General features: G+C 43.0%; 1 protein-coding gene across 1 annotated transcript in view; it reads right to left on the reverse strand.

Moving 5' to 3' along the window:
- Positions 1–21,255, reverse strand: part of SLX4IP (SLX4 interacting protein) — a 655,245-nt gene extending 633,990 nt beyond the window's left edge. Inside the window, exon 1 of the mRNA XM_069234115.1 lies at positions 21,020–21,255. The gene's annotated coding sequence lies outside the window, so the exon portion shown is untranslated. The remainder of the gene's footprint in view (positions 1–21,019) is intronic.
- Between the last annotated feature and the right edge of the window lie 477 nt (positions 21,256–21,732).

The following is a 21,732-nucleotide window of genomic DNA, read 5'->3' on the forward strand; positions in this document are numbered from 1 at the left end:
GGAGATCCTCTGCAGGAATCCCCGCTAGCCTACCCAATGGAAACAGTTTAGACTTTTTAGGTCCTGATATCTCTCTGAACGCCTGCATGATGTTAAGTAGGTTAGGCTCAGAGTATAACGGGTGCCCCAGATACACCAGGACATCGTCTGCATAATGGCAGACTACATGGGTTGTCTCCCCAAGTTTAATACCCTATGGGCCCAGAGCTTACCGTAGAGCCTCCTATAAGGGTTCCATAGCTGTGACGAACAGGAGCGGAGAAAGGGAACACACTGTCGAGTCCCCCTATTCGGCCAAAAGGGCTCAGCCACAGCTCCGCCGGAGTGTACCAGGGTATATGCGTCCGAATAAAGCAGGTGGATCAAATGGATGAATCGGGGGCCCACACCCATCTCCTGGAACACCCACCACAGTTATCCCCAATTTAGGGAATCCAACCTTTGCTCAATATCCAGAACAGGGATGTGGAATTTAATGAAATACCTACTTGTCCGTGAGACAAGTTGCTTTACAAATCTGCTTCTCCTGTAAAAAAAATCCACTTGTCCCTTTGATGGCACGTAGTGCGGCAACAAATTATGGCAACAATTTTATTATATAAGAGCTCTGATAATAGCCTCTCTGATTATGCCAGGGTTCATAATATAGTAGGGTCTGAATACTATCATAACTTTAGTTTGCCACTTTTCTGCATATCTACATACTGGGGCTGGAAGCAGCGGTAAGCAATAGTTCCAGGGTTGGAATGCCCTCTTGAGTCTGCGCAAACATACCAACTTGCATGTTCTAGGGGTTTTCACCAGCTCTTCTATAATCTTTTCTAATACTGAGAAAGGTTGGAAATTTACCCCTGAAAAGGGCAGAAGTAAAACTTCTTCCAGAGTTGGGGAAAAAATTGGTTGGAAAGTATTAGTGAACTTGTAAACGCTCAACAGATTTTTGCATGGAGAAACCTACACATGCTTATTTGCTCATACTAAAATGCAGTTCACAAATATTTTAATAAGTACCATTTCCTGCCCTGCTTCTGTAAATTCTTGTGAATTCATGGAAGCCGTAAGTATGCACTAATGCAAGGATATATACCATAGGTACACTTTTGTGATTTTTTTTTTTAACAATTGGGACACTGCTTAGGTCTGGCCTGAATCAAGACCTTTTGTTTTAATTAAATTGTGTCTATCGGCCGGCTTCACAGTGAGTAACAACATTCTGCTCTTTCACAGGGAGCACATCCACACACAACATAATTTTGTTCAGTGCCAGGGACTACTGTGGCAATGTGTTATAATGATGAGGGCCCAACAGCTCCCACAACAAATGTTTGCAAAAAACATGTAAAACAAGGCATGCATTGACAAAACCAAAAGGCTGACCACCAATATCAGGCCGATTGGATTTACCAATGCTTGTTTAGTTTCATGTTTCACATAATCTTCTTGAAACTGGTTATATTGATTTATTTTCCATTATGAATATTTTTTTAGAGATGCTAAAATTCATCAACATGTGACTAGAAATGGTATCTAAAATTTCACAAAAGTCTGTTTAGGAAAATATTTTTTTCCTAATTGCATTTTTTGTGAACATTTTATTTTGAAAACAAAGAATCATCAAGCTTGCTATCAAGCTTCTGCAAATACCTGCATCTTATCAGAGAGCATTCTGGGAGAATTTACGTAGCCTCATAGTGGTGAACTTTGCAAATTTGTGTACACATTTTTATGCTGGAACCAGGGTCATTAGTGAAGTCTGACCTTACAACATTTCCTTACAGCGCTCACTCTAATAATAAAGGCCTTGCGTTAATGAACCACAAACACAAGTTTGAACAGCATTAACAAAAGGGGAAAAAATATTACCTTAACTACAGACAATGCCCATCCCAATCCATAATGTTCTTAACTATAACTTAAAGTGGCTGCGCCGACTTGTCTCAAGGACAAAATAAACATGAAAACTTGTTCCCCTTGACACCAAACATTATGTCAGGGGCATCGGGCTATAGGAACTTCACATCCCTGTAGTACAGCCAGGGCTTAATCCTCAATTAGGAGCTGTGGGGCATGGTATACGTGTATCAGCAGCCTCAAATTATGCAGTGTTTCATCTCAGGATAAAACAAGATTGGTCCGGGTGTATCAGAGTGGGCATCCAGGGGAGGAGGTGAGCCACCAGGCCTGCGCTGAGGATTTTCATATCTATGTTTAGTAAGGATATCGGCCTGTAAGCCAAGGGTGCCGTTAGATCATTGCCTGGCTTTGGAATCATCACCATTACCACCTCTCGCAGGGAGGACGGCAATGAACCACATTGTAATGCCTTGTTGTAGACTTCCAGTAGCCTCTTGGCCAGGGCATCTGTATACTTGTTATAAACTGTCACAGGCACGCCATCACTCCCCGGGGTTTTTCTGTATTTTGGCGTTTGATTGCTGCCACGATCTCCTCTTTGGAGAGCGGGGCACCCAGTGCATCATTTGCTAATGCTTGTTATTGTATGACTGGGGAGTGCAACATATACATAGAGTGATGAATGATTTTAGACATGGCAGCCATCTTAGAATGGTAAACCGATGACATTAGACAGGACATCACTGGTTAATCGTCCATGTCTGACAGTGCAAATGGAGCAGCCAGGACTGAGGTTGGAATGCAGCAGTAGAAATGCAACAGGTGGTGTCTGTTGTGTAGGGGGAATTGGCTAGTCTAAAGGCACCAGATCCTGTACCTATATCTGCGAGAGCTGCATTTTTGGATACAATGAGCGGGAGAGCTGGAAAAGCATTTCAGCCTAATGCTAGCCTTCACCTTCATGCTCAGAACATATAGGAGGGTGTATCAACTGAGAATCTAGGCAAGTGGATCCGATGGGATCTGGGAAAGGTTTGCCAACCCTTAGTCCAATAAGGCAGAAGATTTGTAGCAGCTGGCTATCGAGAGAGACTAGAACAGTAGGGCCAATTCCTTGTTGCGCTACTGCTTTTTTTGTGTCTCCTGTATTTAGGTCGGAATAGAACATATGCCTGAACACCGGGATGATACCTGCGTCCTGCACTATTTTCTTGTACCAATACTATCTGGCTGTTGTATGGGAGGTGCTGTTCTTCTCCATTGTCTCCTGCAAAGCACAGGAGCCTGGTTCAACCACACAGCAAGAGGAGTCTGGATTGGGCTTACCTCATAAGAATGCCACTAGGAATGGTAGTACCCACAGAAGGTGCTGGGTTTGATTCTCCATTCTACGTTTCTGAATTCACATGAGCAAAGTGGGGGTTGGTCCCCTGACTCACACTCATGGAAGACTCAACCCGTTGGCTAAAGGACAACTTGGGACCTCAATGCAAAAACAGGTACTGGTGTTTAGTCATCAGTGCAAGGGAGTCTCCAAAGCAGGAGAGAGTTTGACCCTGAAGAGCGCCCTGTTCCCAGACGTGCCATGCTCCTTTTCTAGACTATGCAAGACAGTTCTTGTTGGAAAAAAACTCTTTCGAGGGGGGAGTCTTGCAATCCATCTTTTCGAAGATACTACCATTACCTGTGTAGGGCCACCATGGAGACCTCCACGTGAACGAGTCCTTGGGGAGGCTTTGCTAACTTTCTGCCAGGTGGGGAACACACAATAAAATCCACTGTCCGAGGCCCTATGCCTACCTCCTGATTCTTCTTTCCTAAGGATGAAATCCAACATCACTCTTGAGATCTATGCACCGTTACTGTCTGTGCAAGCCAAGAAGCTCCAGAGAAACTGTAACACACACAACACAAATGCACCAGATGACGGTTCCCCAAATACAAGATGCAGATGTCATCCAGGCCAGCTGTTGCAAATGAGCACAACAGTGCTACAGGCATGGTGGTAAGCAGGAGCGCTGCAGCATATTTCTAATGCTCAAGAAATAAAAGAGAAAAGACAGTAAAACACTGAAAATAAAATAATGAATTTGGTTGCAATCCACAACAATTGGTGTTTAAAAAAAAAAAAGAGGGTGTGGATATGTACGGGAGGAGGATTCCATGTATGAAATACACTTTCATGTTTTGTACTGGCACCTACCTGTTTTAACATCAATAGAAGCAGTTTCCTTTCCCATCACTAGGTGGCACAGTACATATGTTAGTTTAAGGATGATGAAGATCCAGGCATTAGATTAGTTTGGGGAGGCTGGGTGTGCCCTAGGTGAATGCTGGCAAAGGTGAAGGCTAGAAATCTCAGGCCCCCGTCCATTTCCAGGTGTATTGTAGAAAGGGTCACCTTTTGCATTACTGAGTACAATCAGTCATAGTCTGGTGCTACTAAAACAGTCCTTAGTGTGAGGTTCTGTGGCAGAATAAGTGTTTCTATGTTTACCTGGTTTGACTGCTTCAAGCTTAAAAGCACTTTGAGAGACAAATGATTTCTTTGTTTGCATCTTATCACTTACAGCAAATTTATAAATCTGCTTTATGTTCCACAACAAGCTAATTTTTCCATTCCCATGGCATTGGATATTTTATTAACGAACTAGTGTGCTTTGAGTGCATGGATACAGTAGACACTTCTATAGTAGTGTTAGTAAGCCTCGACAAGACTGGCACTCAAATGACTCCATCCTCAAAACAGCTGAAATAATTCAATCTATTCACATATATTAGCCACCAAAGCTCTGGACAAATCAGTTCAATGTTTCTGCTAGCAAATTCAAGTCAACAATTAGCAGTGTATGTCAATCCTTGAGAAAACGTGGTACAGACCCCCAAAGATTCAACTCCATTTTATGTAGACCCGGATTCCATGTCGGCTAAACGGGGCCCCCATCTTTTAACTCTTAAACAATAGAAGTCACCATGTTTCCAATTTATGCAGATTTATTGCATTTCTCCATTTTGAGGCAGATGTCGGCTGACCTTATTTTTCTAAGAAATGTGATAGTGTCAAGTCATTCGACTAATGACATAGATACAACACCTGATGCGACATTTGTGTTGGTGAAATGTCTCCTTTTTACCATGTCAAGGGTAATTAAGAACACCTACACAATTATTTCCGAAAAAATGAAATATTAATTTACATCTTTTGCCTTACAGGCTCATAAGGAAACATCTGGGACACACACCTTGATGCACATAATCTGTGTCAGACATTCCTAAATTTATGTCAGAAATTACAATTTCTGATATGATTAAATACTCGTCAGGAGAGGTAATTCACCCAGATTGTCTCACAAGATTATACCAGAGACAGACTTATCTGCTGCCAGCGCAGTTCGAAGATGCTACATTTTGTCTGAAGCCTAAAGCCGATAAAGCTGCGTTCCGTAAGAAGACTGCCACGTGTGTTTGCCCTTCACAAGGAACACTGTCTTCACGCCTCCCTTCATAAAGACAGCTTTTGCTGTCAGTAAGTTATGCAGTGTGTCTCTTCTTCCTAAGAAACTCTAGATTGCAAGTTACTCTGCCTTCCCTGCTCTCTTAGTATGCACATACAAGTAGCAGTTAGGGTGTTAGGTTTTAGATGACATTTTAAACCATGTTAAAACTGTGCTGTGCATTATATCCTTATTTAGAGCATGTCTTCTTGCTGTTTTTATAATGTCCTGTGTAGTTTTTTTAGACATACTGAGAAATAGATTATTCCTGTAGCAATAAATACTTTTTACTTAAAACTGTTCATTCTTCTTAGTACAGTGCGTGTGCTACTGTGAATAACGAAATAAGGTTTGTTACTGTTACCACAGTGTCCCTGATCGCTTGATGGGATTGTTAGCAAACCAAAAGCAACACTTCTATTTTAATTACACATTGAATAGTGTTCTGTGGGGCTGCAATAACTTGTATTTCATATACCTTCCTGATGCACTAAACCAAACTCACCCATGTCACCAGTGGGTGGGAAAAGCACACCTCGTAGAGCTTCGCCAAAGTCACAGGGTATGCAACAAAAGAATCTAAGGAAAGAGAAAGGCTGAACATCTCATATGTGCCATATCGTACAAAGTCTTGCTCTCCCCTCAAATGACAAAGCATAGCAGACTATACCCTGCAGTGATATACTGGAACCATAACATCAAGGCACTAGGATGTATGTTTTTGGTGCAAATTTCCAGAGGCCCAATCCTCTCTGGATTGCCAGTTGGACACTCCATGCACCTGCCTCTATTTAGGCGCAGACCACCATTTCATCTGATTGTGCAGTGGCTGTAAAAGATTGGCCCTTTGTGTACAGTCACCCTACATTTTTCAATTTTAATCTGATCCCATTTGTAGCTGGTAATAAGACTATATGCCCTGTGCCACTGCTAATCAGCACCACAATGTCTATGCTCTGGACCTAAAACGGTAGTGGTAAAATTGGTTTGACAACATTGGTCTATTTAACTATCCTGCAAGATCATTGTAGATGGCATAGAAAATGCCCCGCAATGTGGAAGTAAAATGTCATGTGTAGGCTGTAGTGTTTACTTACACCACCTACATATAGTACAAAAATATATGTATGCCTGGATCACCACTGACTATGCTGCAGTTTCAATGCAGTGTAGTAACACATTGCAGTAAAGGTGCATTGCCATCTACGAAAAGGCTATTTTTATACATTTGTAGGTCACACCTGAAGTGTGCCTTGTATCTCCTAGGGCTGGGTGATAATATATAAAAATTGGACGAACTATATATTTGTGCCCTTACAGTGAAATAAAACCTATTTTACAGTATAGGCCTTGCTAGGCCTTTCTCTGAACAGCCTTAGATGGAATTAAAATCTTTATTTCCTATCTCTGCACCAGAAAAATACTAGAAATATTCGTCAAATGTATTTCCTATTTAATTTGATTAATCTGGTTTAATGGTGGAATTGATGGCGAGTTTTGATAACTCGAATGGAACAGTAATTTTGTAGAAGAGCACTTTGGTACTTGAACCAGAATTGGCTTAAAACCATCACACAAGTGAGGCTGGAATATACATCTTTGGCTGAAAGAGTTAACAACTCTGGCTCAGAGGATAGTTGCCTACTTCTGAGATCAGAAATAGTAAAAGGCTGTTAGCAGGGACTAGCCATCTGGGTGCGGACAGAAACAATGGCAGAACAAAGGGCACCTTTAGCACTACCTCTTAACTTAGAGACATTCATTCCCAGGACCTTCCCAGACAGCCAGGTTCCTGTCACAGTATGAGGGATAACCTGTTTTGCCCCTGTCTGGTGGGAAGAGAGCTTATTTAAATGGGACAGCGTCTAAAGACAAGCCTGCTTGGTGGCAGCATTATTCTGCCACCTTGAAGCATAGCCTTCTGGGTAATTGTATAGTAACGTAAGGAGGACATGCTGCAAAGGATGTGGAGGGATTGCAAGAAAATAGTTACAACTGGGTGGTACAATTTCTCAAATCGCTGGCTAGTGCACGGGAAAAAGCTGGCACTTCAACTGCCACTCTTCTGAAGAAGGCCCTGCTGGAAGAAGACTCCTGAATCCTGAACCTCACTCAAAGAAAACAATATACTTCAGGACATCCAGCTACTGTTGGCACTCAGGAACTGAACAGATCTCTAAGGGTCACATGATTGGCCTCCTGTTTACCTGTTAAAGGGGTGACACAAAAAGCAGAAGGATTTCTGACCCCAAGAGAAGCCAGCTGACCACAAAGGACTCAACACTGAAGGAGACCTGTTTGGTGTATCTGATTGCAGATCCATGACAGTCAGCCTGAAATTGCACGTAGGTCCAGGCCACTGTGAATAGTTTTTTTTTTCCAATAGAGCTTTACTTTTTCTAGATTCTTTGTGCTTTAAAACTTTTTTTTTTTTTAAAATCACATCTCCATTTCTCCTTTACCTTTGTTAAAACTCTTAGTGTCTTTCTGTTCATTCATTTTCTCTATGTTCCTAAATTGGTTTGGGAATTTTATAATGCTGTGAAATTGTTGGTATTGTTTGAATTTAACGCACACCTCTCTGCGACTGCCTGAAGCTACCAGCGCTTGAGGAGAGAGTATCACAAAATTGTCTTTTAGCCTGTCCACAGTGGGTGTGCTGAGTTATTAAGGGTACCTCCATCAATATAAATAACCCCTTTCCTGACAGAGCGAAACTGACCGATCTGATCTGTCTCCTGTCCAGGCAGGTAAAAGCAACCTCTATGATAGTACAGGCATTCGATCCAGTGCTGGGAAACGTGACTGAAACTCCCCATTAATTGCAATGATTTGGGTCTCTTTTGAGCTTTATATCACTTCTGGTGGATTCAGTAAATTTAATCTTTACCAACTCTTGACTGTTACATCATGAAAATTGTGCCTATATTGCCGGCACCTCTGAATTTCACATCTCCAACACCAGTTGTTCTTGAGGTTGAACACCTGACGACTACAAGAAACACTTTCTCTCCAGCCCTGAATCACATAGTCATCCCAGAATTACCTGAATGTATGAGCTTGCCTCTAGTTACATTGTGATTTCCAACAGTGGGGCTCTGGCAGGTATCATAATCATCTGTGAAAAGGAAGCTGGCATTTTTTTCAACAGATCCATCATCACCTGCGAGCTCTGACTTCAGCATCTAGAACAAATCCCCTAAATGAGACTGAAGTGAGGCACAGGAATTGTCTGAGAAGCCATCTTGGAGAACACAATGCCAATGCTAATCATCCGATAGTACACAAAGGGAGAGTATAAGGGAGTAGGAAAAGACACCCTTCGTACTCGACTCCCCAAACACAATACTAAGTCACAAACGAGAGTACGGGGTTTTTTTAAATTACAAATGGGTTGAAAGTGTGCTAATTGCGTCACTATACCAATCCTAAATCTCAACTAAAGATAAAACGAGGGGTGGTTTAAGGTCTGTGGAGGGGGATTTCCTTTACGGACTAGGTGGTCTCACACACTATATAGTGTCATGCTTCATCATATGACCACCTAGCCCCACCCAGGTAGGACAATACCACCTGGGCGGACTCAACCTCGCTGTTAAAGGAACAGGAGGGAGTGCGTAAATTAGTTTGATTTCTGGAAAGTAGGGATCCAGCTATGCTATGGGAATAAAAACACCTACTCAGATACCAGGGTGAGTTTTAATAGAAGGTTCTGTGTGGTGTGATTAAAAGAAATGGGAGACCAGTGTGAGAACAATGACTCGCAAGGTCACCTATCTAGCCGACATGTTTCTGCCCTTGTGATTGAGCTATGGAGGGTCTCTGGGCATTCATCAGGGCGTTGGATCCCTGTTGCAGATGCTTATAACGCGCTGCATTTTAAATCGCAGTAGGAAAAAACGTGGGAAGGGAAGGAAGGGCCTACCTCAGCCAAGGGAATACCTGGGGAGGACCTATGGTAAATACAATAACATAAACAGACCAAAATTGGCGGTGAGAAGATAATTCACGGCAAACCACAGCACACGTGACAAAATTTCATGCATAACACAATAGTACTAGTGGCAGATAAAACGGTCGCAGCAATGCAGGTTATGCGCGGCGAGTGGTAGGTCAGGGAAGACAATTCCTTACCCTAACAATAAAGGCTACTAGCCTCTGGTATCCTGGAGAGGGAGCGGCCCCTTATAGTCAGACTCTAGGGTTAGAAGGGAGAGAGCAGAAGGGGAGTAAAGATAAAGAAGTATATATATGAGAGAATAGGAATAGGAAAGGGAAAAAGAAAAAGAAAGAAAAAGAAGGAAAAGAGAAGGGGGAACAAAGGGGAAAAAAAGGGAAAGAGAAGAGGGAGGGGGCAAAAAAAGGTGGGGGCAGAGGAATAAGGAAGGAATAAGAGACATAGAAGAGAAAGTAAAAGAAAAAGAAAAAGAAAGAGAAAGAGAAAAAGAAAAAGGGGGGAGACAGCTTGGAAAAAGGAAGGTGGGTAAAGTAAAAAGAAAAGAAAAGAAAAAAAAGAAAAGAAGAGAAGAGAAGGGCTTCTTATCTGTGTATCCATCGATGGTAGACTCACTGCATCAAAGGTGGGCGCTCTCTGTGCGCCTATACCGACCTCTCTTTCAGGACCGTTTGGGTAAAGTGACCTGAAAGTCGTTGGTTTATATAGTACTCTTAATGGGGAGAATTGCCTGCAGCTGTAGGTAATCACCGCCGCGGCCCGGGGGCCGGAAGTACTACGAGCTGTAAACGTTTGTTGCACCAGATTAGATTGCGGTCCCTCCGGAAGTGCCGCGGGCCGGAATTGGCCGAAAAGTGCCCAAAATGGGTGGGGCGTTCGTCAATAGCGTAATTCCACATGATCAGCCCCCTCCGCGAGGGCCGAGGTCAGCGACCGCGGCTTTGAGAAAGCCCTGTATGGGCGGGGACGCGAGCCCGCTAGTGCTGCCGGGAATTGTGGTTCCCGAGCAGCCATGCGGGTAGCCTGCACTCGCGAGCCGGGAAATGTAGTATCCCGGCTGCGAGTGAGGCTAAAAACGAGGAGAAGCCGGGACAGGGGGTGGCGGGTGGCGCCGGGGGTGGGGGGGGGGTGGTGTTAGAAAAAAATATTTTAATTAATAAGCGAGGAAATAAAAAATAAAAATTAGGACTAAAATTGGAACACAAAAAAATTAATTAATATCCAATATAAAATGGGAGGAGAGGGGGTGGGGGTGTTGGACAGAGGGGGGGAAGGGGGAAGAGGGCAAATCTGGGAGAGGAGGAAGCAGTGAGAGTAAGGAAAGGAAAGAACCGGCAGAAAAAGGAAGAGCAAAGGAAAAGAGGGGGTGGGGGGAAGGGAGGGGCGAGGCAGGGAAAGAAAGAGATATAGGGAAAAGGACAAAGGAAGATTCAAGGGGAGACTACAGGTCCAGGAGGAGGAGGGAGGGGAAGAGTGGAGGAGAATAGGGAACGTATGAGCGAAAGATAAGGAAAAAGGGAAGAAAGAGAAAAGGGGAAGAGAAAAAGAATTGAGAGGTAACAGAAGAAAAGGAGGGAGGGGAAGCAGCACCGCCAGAGAGGCGAGAGGGTGGGGAACAAAGGGGGTTCTAATTGTGAAGAGAGAACCACAGTATCTCGTCATTTAATCCAACCATGTCGGTGTGCAATCTCCAAATCCAGCGTTGTTCTGCCCTAAAAAGTTTATCGGACAAGCTGGGTGTTGAAGGAGAGAATTGTTCCAGGACCGTCCAAGACATGTCATCTGGAGAGTGGTTTCTTTGTAGGAAATAGCTAGTGAGCTTCGTCGCATCTCGTTTGCACCTAATCGTGCTTCTATGTTCACAAATTCTGGTGCTCACTTTTCTCGTAGTCATACCCACATATTTAAGTAGGCAAGGGCATTTGATTAAATAAACTACGTTTTTGCTGTTGCAATTTGTCAGTGATTTTTGCACCCATGGAGTTTTGAGGTCAAGATCGATGGTGGTGGATCTATGAGTAAAAGGGCAAACACTGCAGTTGCCGCAAGGGTAATGACCAGCGGGGGGGGGCATTTGCCAAAGTGTAGTCTGTGTGGACCTTCGCTTCTCCTTCGGTCTAGTGTGGACCACCATGTCCCGTATGCTAGTTGCTCTCTTGAATGCATGTAATGGTGGTTCAAAGGGTAAGCCACCTGACGTCAAGATTTTCCAATTTTCTCTAATGATCTTCTGGATTTCATTGGAAAGGGGATTGAAGGTGGTAACACATACGATTTTATCCAAACTTGGTTTCTGTGCTCGGGGCTGGAGCAACTGGTCTCTGTTATTGTTACGTGCCCGTTTTTTTGCCCTATTAATCAAATGTGTGGGATAATCCTTGGTGTGTAGTTTGGTAGACAGTTTCTCTGCATGTTTGCGGTAATCGGTGACGGATGAGCAGTTTCGTCTTAACCGGAGGAACTGCCCTACCGGAAGGTTATCTCGTAGGGCTCGTGGGTGGAAGCTCTCGTATTGTAATAGATTGTTGCAGTCTGTTGGTTTATAATAAACTTCAGTCGCTAACCCGCCGTCTTGTTCAAAGATTAGTAGATCGAGGAAAGGTAGTTTATTGTCACCTATGTTCATAGTGAAGGTTAAAAACGGGTTGGCCCAGTTGAGCCAGATAGCGAACGCCTGGGCTTCTTCTTTACTACCGGTCCATATCAACAATACATCATCGATGTATCGCTTCCAGAGTTTAATCTGATCTCGGTAGGGGTTGTCTTCATGTAGGATCGTATGTCTTTCAATATGGTCAACGTATAGACATGCTAGGCTGGGGGCAAATGTACTACCCATCGATGTGCCTTGTGTCTGCAGGAAGAAACTATCTTCAAACTTGAAGTAGTTTCTGGTCAGGGCGAGATGTGCTAAGTCCAGTATAAACCCAGGGGGGGGTTTGAGTTTGGGATACACCCATATGTATGTCCAGTAGGTTGCTGATTACTTCCAGAGTAGCCTCTTGCGGGATGTTTGTGTAGAGTGATTCCACATCAAGAGTAATTAGCAGTTCCTTGGATTTGTCGAAGGCTATGGACTCCAGTAAAAGGAGGACATGGGTGGTGTCTTTAAGATAGGTTGGGATCCTTTTGACTATCGGCTGAAGAAAGAAATCCACAAACTTAGACAAAGGCTCACGTGCCGAGCCTATCCCGGAAACTATAGGCCTACCGGGTGGGGGGATCTTTCCTTTATGTACTTTTGGTAGGATATAGAAGTACGGGATTTTTGGATTGGTTTGTATCAAATATGATGCCTCATGATCTGTGATCCAGTTGTTTTCTTTCCCTTTTGACACTAGGAAGGTGATCTCTTCTTGGACATCAATTGTAGGATCACATGACAGCCGCTTGTAGTGTCTGGTATTCCCCAGTAGTCGCTCACACTCGTCTCTATACATTTTGTATGGTAGGATCACAGTGGCCCCGCCTTTATCTGCTGGTTTGATGATAATATTAAGATCGGCTGTGAGGCTCTTCAGTGACTCTATTTCGATATTACTCATATTATGGAATACTTTGTTGGACGACTCAGTCAGCCCATTGATCTTGAGGGATACTGATTTTTCAAAAGCAAGTACCTCCGGGGGCATCTGCCCTGCGGGGGGGCAAAAAGTAGACTTCGGGCGTAGTCCTGTATTCTGTGCGGGAGTATCAAATTCTCTACCGAGGAAAAAGGTTTTAAGGCGGATCTTACGAAACAGACCTGCCAGTTCTGTTCTAGTTCTGAATAGGTCTACTCTAGGGGTAGGCACGAAATTCAGGCCTTTATTCAATGCTTGGGTTTCGATTGGACTCAGGGTCCGATTGGTTAGGTTGATGATGTTAACTGTATTCTCTAAATCGGGGTTCACTTTGTCTTGCTTGTCCCTGGTACGGCGTCCCTGTGCATTGGGTTTTCCAAAACATCCTCTTTTTGACGCCACTGTACTTCTTTTCTCCTCCCTCTGTCCCTCCCATGGCCTCTGTCTAAAAAAGGAGGTGGGGGTTCAGGGAAGGACCATTGGGCATGGCGTTGCAGGTAAGGTGCTTGGTATTGCGGAGGGGGGCCATACTGGTTGGGCCAGCCCCATTGTTGGTTAAAGTATGGTGGGTATTGGGGAGGTACGGGTGGATAATTCCATCCTCCTCGGCGTTGGCCACGTCGTACGCGGCGTTGCCGTGTGTACCCTGATGAGTTGCTGTCACTATCTGAATTGGTGTTGCTCCCTGAGGAAGTATCAGATGTGTTAGAGGAATTTTTTGCTACGTAGTCAGATTTTGTATAGGGATATTTCTTTTCTAGGGAAAAACGGTTCAAGTCTTTTTGAAACTTCCCTATTTTTTGCTGAGTTAAGTATTCTTTGTATTCATTTATATTTTTGTTTACCTCCTCCAGTTTCTTTTTGAAGGAGAGAATACTCACACCTGACTTCAGGTTATTTTCACTGGTTTTGATTTGAATCAGTAAGGTTTCAGATAGCCTAGTCGCGGTTTTTATAATTAATATCAGCCAATCTCGTGTGCATTTCCATGCTATGAGTGACCAATCTTTACGAAACTCCAGGTCGTCTAGGAATATACGAGGTTCATTGGTGACAAGTAATCCATTCGGTGCCGAATTACTGCGTAAGTATTCAGTGAGGACGGCTCCGTGTAATATGGTCTTAACCTGGGAGCGTTTTAATTCCACTAGGGACTCCCAGTCCCCAAGCTGGGATAGACTTTTGGACAAGGCTGTGTCCCCTAAGAGAGAGGGGGCTGAGAGGATAGCTGATACTTCCTCGTCGTTGAAGGAGAGACCTTCTGCCATGGTGTGGCAGGCGTGGTGGAGGGGGATGGGGATGAAGAAAAGGAAAGTGGGTAGTAAAGGGATTCGGTCCACAGGTCGAGGGGACGTCAGAAAGGAAAAAGGAGTAGGCCCTAAGTACTGTGGGGTGCAAGCAAAGCACTGCGCTTGCTTAAGGGAAAAGGATTTAAAGAGTAAACAACTCTCGCAACCGGAAGGCTGCTCTACTATGATAGTACACAAAGGGAGAGTATAAGGGAGTAGGAAAAGACACCCTTCGTACTCGACTCCCCAAACACAATACTAAGTCACAAACGAGAGTACGGGGTTTTTTGAAATTACAAATGGGTTGAAAGTGTGCTAATTGCGTCACTATACCAATCCTAAATCTCAACTAAAGATAAAACGAGGGGTGGTTTAAGGTCTGTGGAGGGGGATTTCCTTTACGGACTAGGTGGTCTCACACACTATATAGTGTCATGCTTCATCATATGACCACCTAGCCCCACCCAGGTAGGACAATACCACCTGGGCGGACTCAACCTCGCTGTTAAAGGAACAGGAGGGAGTGCGTAAATTAGTTTGATTTCTGGAAAGTAGGGATCCAGCTATGCTATGGGAATAAAAACACCTACTCAGATACCAGGGTGAGTTTTAATAGAAGGTTCTGTGTGGTGTGATTAAAAGAAATGGGAGACCAGTGTGAGAACAATGACTCGCAAGGTCACCTATCTAGCCGACATGTTTCTGCCCTTGTGATTGAGCTATGGAGGGTCTCTGGGCATTCATCAGGGCGTTGGATCCCTGTTGCAGATGCTTATAACGCGCTGCATTTTAAATCGCAGTAGGAAAAAACGTGGGAAGGGAAGGAAGGGCCTACCTTACCCAAGGGAATACCTGGGGAGGACCTATGGTAAATACAATAACATAAACAGACCAAAATAATCATCCTACTGAAGCAAGAGAGTATGCAATGTTAAAGCAAAGTAGGCACTTTCATATTCCTTTACTCCAATGATTGACTCATATTCCAGCCTCTATTGTGACTACTTTGCACCTACTCCTACCCCCATCTTTACTAAATTTTACCCCACCTAACCTGACTTCTACCACTAGTTTACTTCTATTTACAGCTACTCCCACAACTACTCTTCTCCCACATTCCATCGCTGCACTCCATTACTACTGCTTCTCCTGGCCCCCTATGCACACTTATTCCACATTCTTACTTCAACCGCAATACCTTGTCCTATTCCTAATTTTACCCTCATTCTTGCCCTTTTTATTCCTACTCTATTCACCACTCTCCGCTCCTGTGCACCTTCCGTCTACCCTGCTGTTTCTTGATTCTCCAGATCTCTCCTACAGTATGCCTACCTTCTCACAATTTGTCATAGTATTTCCTCCTATGTACCTACATCTCAAAATACTATACAACTCTGATAAATAAAACTATTTTAGGTGATAATCTGTGACAGTTGTTGAGCCTTTTCATAGAGGATCACCACTTAAGTGTCAAGCCTTTTTAAAACTTGAGGTTTGCACTAATGGACTTCAGAGAGAGTGGTGGTGTCATATGTTCCACTGTGGTGAGAGCATTTTAACTGGCATCTGTAAGCAAAGCATCAAACATCAGGCATAAGCAGAGTCCAACAGATCTAGTTTACAATTTGTATTTGTCTTAAGAAACAGGTTGTAGCCACAGGTAAAAATAGCATTGCTCAGAGATAGGGCAGCCTTACAGCAAGACAACTGGTCAAAGTGTTTCAAAGTGGTCGAGCAGCCATCTTGAGGTCATGATGTCCTCATCAGCAAAGGGACACATTTAAAGTGTGGCCATCTAAAGATCAGGCTTGCATTTGAGTCCCAACAAAAATATTTTTAAATGGTTGCTTGTTTGTAAATAATAACAAAAAAGGTTTCCTGTGTGTACAGAATGCATTTATGACATGAAGGAACTGAGTATGTGATGGGCGAGAGTACATTTTAAATGTACAATAGCGTCTCATACATTGCAATACAAGTTCCTCAAAGGGGAAAAAGGATACACCAAGCAATCAATGGGAGGAGGGGACAGAAAGGGGAGAAAGAGTGAGAGAAGAGAAAGAGTGAGGGAGAGAATAAAAAGAGACAAGGACACTCATTTGGGAGCAGAGCCAAACTTAACCAAACTCATTTTTTCAAGGTGGTCATGGTCAATGCGCTTTCTGCCATAAAAACAAACCTTAGAAATAAACTACTTGAGTAAATACATTAACTGCCCCGTTAGGATGCCTGAGAAGGGGTTCACATCAAAAGCCCCTTTCCAATTCAATTTGCCCTCCCTCCAAGTTACAAGTTGTCTTTAAGGAGAAAAACCAAAATAATAGGAAGTGGTTCTGTAATTATTCATTCTGCTGACTTAGTAGGTGAAATGACAAAAGATACAACGTATTGCTTTTTTTTTTAACACCTAAAAGGTATGTGTTTCAACCAACCTGAATTCATGATTAACCACATACAAAGACACAATTCAACCTTAGTGCTTTACTTTACAAGTTTTGATTAACAGACTCAATCCTTGTCTCATTAATCCATGCTGAAGGGAGTTAGGGTTATAATATATGGGTAATTAAAGACAACAAATTAACCTCTAATCTAACTAGCAAACTGAAAGTGCTAGATCTTGTTCAACTCCGATGCTTCCTTTCATAAAGAAGACCACAAACTCCATCTACTGTTCTCTCATGGAATAAATAACTTGGTTCTTACATTCCAACAACACTACTTGTGATGTGACTTTGATTCAATTACTTTCTTCCCGTCCTGCTTTAGCTCATGCCAATGGCACGAAAGAGCTCTAACCCAAACAAACAAAACAAACCCATTTCACCATCTCACACATAGCTTCCTCAAGAAATAATGCACTCCATTTTTCACGGATCATTCAACAACCCGTGAACCCCTCCACCTCTGAGGACCTGCTAAAATTATTGACCAATGCCATTTGTACAGTTAATATTCCTTTATCTGTGCAGCCAAAACAACATCAGCGGACAAAGTTAACAACAAATAGTAGAATCTAGACTTGAATTTAAACACTGTTTGAAAAAAATCCAATGACAAAAAGGAAACCTTAAATGCAAGATTCCCATGCAAAACTAATGCATTGATGGAACCTTAGAAGAACAAAATCATTCAAGAGAATGCATCAAACTTTTCCAAGAGACCAATGATGCTATCAAAAACAGTGCAAAGAGCACCCTAGAAATCTGTAAATCTGTTCAAATATTTTCAATTGATCTGAATTTAACAAAATTCAATAAACCATTCATGGATCCCAAGCTAAACCCTCTTTCAGCTCCATCACTCCACCTAAAGTATGTGCTTCTAGGGACTCTAACACCTCTGGGTCAACAAGTTCTACACACTACTGAACACATTAAAGTATCTCTCTTATAGGCCTCTGTCTTCATAAAAGAATGAATGAGCACTTTAGCCCACAAATCAACAATAATTATTAACTGGCATTGTAACAAGATAACTGGATGATAACATTTACATTCTCTTAGTGAAACACACACTCAATTCTATACGCTGTACTACAAAAATGGTCAGATTGGCAGATTCCTCGCTGCAATATTTAACTTACCCATACGTCACTAGTATATGGTACAAGGTGTACCTAGGGCTGGACTTTCAATGTCACAAGTGAATTGCAGCACCTATTGTGCCATCCAATACAATGGCACTGCAAACATGGCTTCAGGCCCACAACTGTAGCCTGATTGTAATAGTGCAAAATATGCACTGCAACCTGTCAAAGTAAATCCTTTTTTAAATAAGTAAAAGTATTTCTTTTAAGCCTCTTACGTAGGTCAGGTAGCCCTACACCAGATTATATGGTATGTAAAAGTAGGATGTGTAGTAATATAAAGTCAGCAAGCCATTGTTGTGACTAGCCCCCAAAAGCTATTTTCGCTCTAGGGAGCCTGGCCCATAGAAAAATACTGGGAAGCAATATTAAATATGGTTACTGCGTCTGATCAATGGGACCAGTTAGAAAATAATTAAATCATTATTTTTAATAGTTACAAGAAATCCAATTCAATAGTGAAGTCAGATTTTAAAAAATAGTAAGGAAAAGTAAGTTTTAAAAAGTTACCCTTTACCTAGCTGAACTGTCAGAAAACTAGTTAACGTTAGCCTTTGGCAGCTCCCAGTCAGTGACTAGTCTTGAACAGGTGTGAAATGCCTCCCAGGAGCAAATAATAGACTGTCCTGAATGGGTAGAGATTACTCCTTTGTACTCCAGAGAATCCTTTTTTGACACTACGTTGTCAAAGCCGAAGTGTCAAATCCTGTTTGACAGTTGTAATGATATGTGAGTTTTGACCACTGACTCCATGTTGCACTTAGCTTAGCACTACACTGTCACTTTAGTGACCACCAGCTTAATTTTGCCTATTGACTTTATCTTAGCATTAGGCCCTGCTACGTTAAAAGCTGCAAGTACTTTTCCACATTGTACAACGCGCATACGTTTTTATTCTTTGTGTTTTTCCCCACCAAGGGCATAGGCTAATAAGAATACTCAAATGGCAGGGAACTGACTTGTTTTGGATTATCACCTTGGGATTGTGACCAAGTCCTGACGTGTTATTTTCAAAGCAGGTCTAAAGCAATCAGCATTTTTTGAATAAATAAACTTCTGCAGAGAGAGGGAGAGTTCTAGACTTTTCCTTTCTTGTTTGTTCAAAGTATAAGAGGCAGAGACCAGATGGACTGGGGACAGAGAGTATTTGCAGATCTCAGGCACATCCAGGACGCTGGAGTGTGCCATCCTTCCTGTGAGGATAATTGATCTCTCTCTCCTCGATCGATTCTGGGATCTGGGGAGCTGATGCTGAATAGGAGGGAGATGAAGCAGAAATGCCCTTGTCTCATGGTGATGCATATTTTTTAATTCATTATTTGCTTTGCATTATAATATAGATACATATATTTGTTGTGTATATTGCAGTGGAGAATCATTTGTACATTAGTTAATTTCATTGCTGTGACTATTTTTAAAAGTGTGCTTTCACAAGCTAATCTCCTTTTAGGAACCTTGCGTAGTGAAATAATGTCTTCTTTGGACTAAGAAGTGCATTCCAGAGATTTTTTGTCAGTGCATGAGTGTTTCAGCTTGGTCATTAGTGAAGCAAAACAACAGTTCTGCTCAATTCACATATAAACTCTGGGGCACACTTGAAATGGGAGGGAGCAGGATGGCAAGACAATTCTTGTAGATCCACTGTCTGGCTGCTAAAGGACTCTACCTTTGCCCTACCAGACCTCTGCTTCTGAGTTTATTGCCCGTACAGTGTCTGTCACAAACTGCATTTGTGTCAGATGTAGGACACTAGGATTACCACAATGGACTTCATAAACATACACCAGCCCTCAGTGCCAAAGTTTAGTGTAGCTGGCGACTTTTAGTTTCTTGAAAATGCCCAAAGAGAGTAAAATTGAGTCTGGGAACTTTTATCCAAATGGTTAGGGTGTGTCCAGCAGTCATCCCTACTCACTAGCTATCGCCAGGCATAAATATGGCACCTCCAAGCACCCACATCCGAATACTTCCTGGACCTGCAGAAGATCATGTGTCCATGACTTGAGATGAGCCTTGAAAGGACTAGACCTGTTCCCTCTTGTACCCAGGGCAAAGAAGTGGACTCCAAGGGTCAAGCTAAAAAGAGATATAACAAACTACAAGGAGCCTTTCCCTGGAATTACCCGGCAGTCCAGTGGCAACTGGACCTGGACTGGACTCTGCTGTTGGCCTCTGCCTTACCTCCTGTGAGTTTATAAGTACATCCCTTGACGGCTTAGGAGGCTTTAGAAGTATATTCCTGTGGTGAATTGCGACTTGAAGGACTAAATCAGACACTTTACATTTTGCCGTAACTGAAGCCTCGCTGTTCTGTGCCATAGCTTTAGCTTAAGTTAAATTAGTGGATTTGAGGGCTCATCCTGACAAGGAGTTTTATTGATTCTTGAGGTGGGTAGTCACCCATCCCAAATAATAATACAATTTCTTACAACCACCTTCCTCTCTATGATCCTCTACCGACACCATATCTTTTGTAACAAGCAGGGTATGTGAATTGAGTGGAACGTTGCTTTAAACCCAGTTTCGGTCAATATTACCTGTTCAATAACTAAGGAGTACTGCAGCTGCCCATTTCTAGTAGTGGTACCCGGCACTGAGCCTCCAATGGCCATCAAAGTCAGAAAAACAGGGTCACACTTACATCCGCATTGGTTGTAAACTAGATTTAGGTCTAAATCACATCATAACTTCTCATCAATAGTTTAAAAGTGAACAGAATTCCTCAAATTAAAAATAAATATATATTTCCAATTATAACAAACTACCATCTCTTAAGAGTTCCTTGGTGTTCACTTCATGTGGCGTTGTCCTATGACCCTAAATGCCTCAACTGTAGCCATGCCTCAAACGACTCTGTTATGATCTTATGTAGGCAGAGGTTTCTTTAAGTGATGATGCTGCGAGTGGAATTCTACATTGTGAGGATTCCACAGATGGACAGTTGGAGAGAGTGGTGCAGGAAGGAGACAACAACTGGTTGTGCTGGCTCCTCTGTTGGTGGATGCAATTCATGGTTTCAATAAAGGAGTAAACAACTTCGCGTCAGACTCTACATACTGACTTTTTACATACTGACTTCCTTTCTCAACGTAAACACGTGCACCCTACCTGGGTTCCCCAACTGTCTCTGTTCTCTTCCACGACCACATCCCTGGTAACCTGGTACACCACACACTGTTCTCAATATGCCCCGGCCCCATCCCAAATGTAAAGATCTACCCCAATCTCCCAAACCCTTTTTACTCCACGTACTATTTGCATTCTGTCAAACCTACCCAGTTGATCTGTTTTCCCCCGAATTTCTCTCCGTAATTGTTGCTTACTCTCTCTGTAATCCTTGAATTTGAGCAGCTCGCGCTCGTGAAGTCACGTGACAAACGTAAAGCAACGTCGTTGTAGAGGTAGTTTCTCTCAAGGTTATTAGTAACCACAGCACATTCCACCCATATTTATTCTCATGCGTGGAAATAACAGGAAACGGGCGTTTATTAAAACGAAAGTCCAGATGATGCTATCTTCTGTTAAATAATTCCGCGCTTCAATGCGTTGTTTTTGTAGTCAGTTATGGTTGTTGTGTGGGGTCGGAACTTGTTTCTGACGTTTATGGCCGCACAGGAGTGTTTCGGTCTGTTTTTTAAAGGACATTGTGCTTGTTTTATGCTTCCAATAACATAATCTGTGAGTGACCTCGCCGGGCCAGGGGCTATACAGAATGGAGGCAGGAGCAGGGGTTTCCGTGCAGTGAGGTGAGTCGTTCTAAAATTGTAGGAGGATTATTACTTTCACGGGAGGCAGATTGCAACCAGATCGACTGCTTCGCTGTCATTACCGGAGACATTGTGTGACTTCAAATCCGCAGCGCTGATAGTCCGTAGTGCACCCTGATTCCCTGCCTCGTCCGACATGTGAACATGGCACGGTCGCCCTCACGATGCCAGTTAGGTCTGCTCTCCAGAATTCCTAGGCCTCCCTTTGTCACCTTTAGAGT

This window comes from Pleurodeles waltl, chromosome 5 (assembly GCF_031143425.1).
Source record: "Pleurodeles waltl isolate 20211129_DDA chromosome 5, aPleWal1.hap1.20221129, whole genome shotgun sequence".
In the NCBI taxonomy this organism is placed as follows: Eukaryota; Metazoa; Chordata; class Amphibia; order Caudata; family Salamandridae; genus Pleurodeles; species Pleurodeles waltl.